Raw genomic sequence first — 4,988 nt, forward strand, 5'->3', positions numbered from 1 at the left:
CCAACAGTGGCATCCGAGCCTGGTTTATGCGTAGATGTTATATGCACGAGTATAACACAAGTGAGTTGTGGGTGATACTAGTCATACTGCTTACCAGCATGTCATACTTTGGTTCGGCGGTATTGTTGGATGAAGCGGCCCGGCCCGGACTGGCAGAAGCCTTATGGTTGTCTCTTCATTACATAAGATGCAAGCGCCATATAATTGCTTTACTTTATCGCTATGCGATAGCAATAGTTGCAAAAGCAATAATTGGCGAGACGACCATGTGACGACACGTTGATAAAGATCAAGATGATGGAGATCATAGTGTCATGCCGGTGACGATGGAGATCATGACGGTACTTTGGAGATGGAGATCAAAGGCACAAGATGATGATGGCCATATCATGTCACATATTTTGATTGCATGTGATGTTTATCATTTATTCATCTTATTTTGCTTAGTTCGACGGTAGCATTATAAGATGATCTCTCACTAAATTTCAAGGTACAAGTGTTCTCCCTGAGTATGCACCGTTGCGAAAGTTCATCGTGCCCAGACACCACGTGATGATCGGGTGTGATAAGCTCTACGTTCACATACAACGGGTGCAAGCCAGTTTTGCACATGCGGAATACTCGGGTTAAACTTGACGAGCCTAGCATATGCAGATATGGCTTCGGAACATTGGAGACCGAAAGGTCGAGCGTGAATCATATAGTAGATATGATCAACATAGTGATGTTCACCATTGAAAACTACTCCATCTCACGTGATGACCGGACATGGTTTAGTTTATTTGGATCACATGATCATTTAGATGACTAGAGGGATGTCTATCTAAGTGGGAGTTCTTAAGTAATATGATTAATTGAACTTTAATTTATCATGAACTTAGTCCTGATAGTATTTGCATAACTATGTTGTAGATCAATAGCTCGCGATGTAGCTCCCCGTTTATTTTGATATGTTCATAGAGAAAAACTAAGTTGAAAGATGTTAGTAGCAATGATGCGGATTGGATCCGTGATCTGAGGATTATCCTCATTGCTGCACAGAAGAATTATGTCCTTGATGCACCGCTAGGTGACAGACCGATTGCAGGAGCAGATGCAGATGTTATGAACGTTTGGCGAGCTCGATATGATGACTACTTGATAGTCTAGTGCACCATGCTTTACGGCTTAGAATCGGGGCTTCAAAGACGTTTTGAATGCCATGGAGCATATGAAATGTTCCAAGAGTTGAAATTAGTATTTTAGACTCATGCCCATGTCGAAAGGTATGAGACCTTTGACAAGCACTTTGCCTACAAGATGGAGGAGAATAGCTCAGCTAGTGAGCATGTGCTCAGAATGTCTGAGTACTACAATCACTTGAATCAAGTGGGAGTTAATCTTCCAGATAAGATAGTGATTGACAGAGTTCTCTAGTCACTATCACCAAGTTATTGGAACTTCGTGATGAACTATAATATGCAAGGGATAACGGAAACGATTCCCAAGCTCTTTGTGATGCCGAAATCGACGAAGGTATAAATCAAGAAAAGCTTCAAGTGTTGATGGTTGACAAGACCACTAGTTTCAAGAAAAGGGCAAAGGGAAGAAGGGGAACTTCAAGAAGAACGGAAAGCAAGTTGCTGCTCAAGTGAAGAAGCACAAGTCTAGACCTAAGCCTGAGACTAAGTGCTTCTACTGCAAAGGGACTGGTCACTGGAAGCAGAACTGCCCCAAGTATTTGGCAGATAAGAAGGATGGCAAAGTGAACAAAGGTATATTTGATATACATGTTATTGATGTGTACTTTACTAGTGTTTATAGCAACCCCTCAGTATTTGATACTAGTTCAGTTGTTGAGATTAGTAACTCGAAACGGGAGTTGCAAAATGGACAGAGACTAGTTAAGGGTGAAGTGACGATGTGTGTTGGAAGTGGTTCCAAGAATGATATGATCATCATCGCACACTCCCTATACTTTCGGGATTAGTGTTGAACCTAAATAAGTGTTATTTGGTGTTTTCGTTGAGCATGAATATGATTTGATCTTGTTTATTGCAATACAGTTATTCATTTAAAGTTAGAGAATAATTGTTGTTCTGTTTACATGAATAAAACCTTCAATGGTCATACACCCAAGGTGAATGGTTTATTGAATCTCGATTGTAGTGATACATGTATTCATAATATTGAAGCCAAAAGATGCAAAGTTAATAATGATAGTGCAACTTATTTGTGGCACTGCCGTTTAGGTCATATTGGTGTAAAGCGCATGAAGAAAATCCATGCTGATGGGCTTTTGGAATCACTTGATTATGAATCAGTTGATGCTTGCGAACCATGCCTCATGGGTAAGATGACTAAGACTCCGTTCTCCGGAACAACGGAGCGAGCAACAGACTTGTTGGAAATAATGCATACTGATGTATGCAGTCCGATGAGTGTTGAGGCTCGCGGTAGGTATTGTTATTTTCTGACCTTCACAGATGATTTGAGTAAGATATGGGTATATCTTCTTGATGAAACATAAATCTGAAACATTTGAAAAATTCAAATAATTTCAGAGTGAAGTGGAAAATCATCGTAACAAGAAAATAAAGTTTCTACGATCTGATCGTGGAGGAGAATATTTGAGTTACGAGTTTGGTCTTCATTTGAAGCAATGCGGAATAGTTTCGCAACTCACGCCACCTAGAACACCACAGCGTAATGGTGTGTCCGAACATCGTAATCGTACTTTATTAGATATAGTGCAATCTATGATGTCTCTTACCGATTTACCACTACCGTTTTGGGGTTATGCATTAGAGACAACTACATTCACGTTAAATAGGGCACCGTCTAATCCGTTGAGACGACACAGTATGAACTATGGTTTGGCTAGAAACCTAAGCTGTCGTTTCTTAAAGTTTGGGGTTGTGATGCTTATGTGAAAAAGTTTCGGCCTGATAAGCACAAACCTAAATCGGAAAAGTGCGTCTTCATAGGATACCCAAAAGAAATTGTTGGGTACACCTTCTATCATAGATCCGAAAGGCAATATATTTTTTGCTAAGAGTGGATCCTTTCTAGAGAAGAAGTTTCTCTCGAAAGAAGTGACTGGGAGGAAAGTAGAACTTGATGAGGTAACTGTACCTGCTCCCTTATTGGAAAGTAGTTCATCACAGAAATCCGTTCCTGTGACTCCTACACCAATTAGTGAGGAAGCTAATGATGATGATCATGTAATTTCAGATCAAGTAACTACCTAACCTCGTAGGTCAACCAGAGTGAGATCCGCACCAGAGTGGTACGGTAATCCTGTTCTGGAAATCATGTTACTAGACCATGATTTACCTACGAACTATGAGGAAGCGATGATGAGCCCAGATTCCGCGAAATAGCTTGAGGCCATGAAATCTGAGATGGGATCCATGTATGAGAACAAAGTATGGAATTTGATTGACTTGCCCGATGATCGGTGAGTCATTAAGAATAAATGGATCTTCAAGAAGAATACAGACGCTGATGGTAATGTTACTGTCTACAAAGCTCAACTTGTTGCGAAAGGTTTTCGACAAGTTCAAGAAGTTGACTACGATGAGACTTTCTCACCCGTAGCGATGCTTAAGTCCATCTGAATTATGTTAGCTATTTCCGCATTTTATGATTATGAAATTTGGCAAATGGATGTAAAGACTGCATTCCTGAATGGATTTCTGGAAGAAGAGTTGTATATGATGCAACCTGAAGGTTTTATCGATCCAAAGGGTGCTAACAAAGTGTGCAAGCTCCAGCGATCCATTTATGGACTGGTGCAAGCCTCTCGGAGTTGGAATAAACGTTTTGATAGTGTGATCAAAGCATATGGTTTTATACAGCCTTTTGGAGAAGCCTGTATTTACAAGAAAGTGGCTGGGAGCTCTGTAGCATTTCTAATATTATATGTGGATGGCATATTGTTGTTTGGAAATGATATAGAATTTCTGGATAGCATAAAAGAATACTTGAATAAGAGTTTTTCAATGAAAGACCTCGGTGAAGCTGCTTACATATTGGGCATCAAGATCTATAGAGATAGATCAAGATGCTTAATTGGACTTTCACAAAGCACATACCTTGACAAAGTTTTGAATAAGTTCAAAATGGATCAGGCAAAGAAAGGATTCTTACCTGTGTTACAAGGTGTGAAGTTGAGTAAGACTGAATGCCCGACCACTCCAGAAGATAGAGAGAAAAATTAAAGATGTTCCCTATGCTTCAGCCATAGGCTCTATCATGTATGCAATGTTGTGTACCAGACCTAATGTGTGCCTTGCTATTAGTTTAGCAGGGAGGTACCAAAGTAATCCAGGAGTGGATCACTGGACAACGGTCATGAACATCCTGAAATACCTGAAAAGGACTAAGGATATGTTTCTCGTTTATGTAGGTGAAAAAGAGCTCATCGTAAATGGTTACGTTGATGCAAGCTTTGACACTGATCCGGACGATTCTAAATCGCAAACCAGATACATGTTTATATTGAACGGTGGAGCTGTCAGTTGGAGCAGTTCTAAACAAAGTGTCATGGCGGGATCTACGTGTGAAGCGGAGTACATTGCTTCTTCGGAAGCAGCAAATGAAGGAGTTTGGATGAAGGAGTTCATATCCGATTTAGGTGTCATACCAAGTGCATCGGGTCCAATGAAAACCTTTTGTGACAATACTGGTGCAATTGCCTTGGCAAAGGAATCCAGATTTCACAAGAGAACCAAGCACATCAAGAGACGTTTCAACTCCATCCGGGATCAAGTCCAGGTGGGAGACATAGAGATTTGCAAGATACATACGGATCTGAATGTTGCAGACCCGTTGACTAAGCCTCTTCCACGAGCAAAACATGATCAGCACCGAGACTCCATGGGTGTTAGAATCATTACTGTGTAATCTAGATTATTGACTCTAGTGCAAGTGGGAGACTGAAGGAAATATGCCCTAGAGGCAATAATAAAGTTATTATTTATTTCCTTATATCATGATAAATGTTT

Source organism: Triticum aestivum, chromosome 3A (assembly GCF_018294505.1).
Source record: "Triticum aestivum cultivar Chinese Spring chromosome 3A, IWGSC CS RefSeq v2.1, whole genome shotgun sequence".
NCBI lineage: Eukaryota > Viridiplantae > Streptophyta > Magnoliopsida > Poales > Poaceae > Triticum > Triticum aestivum.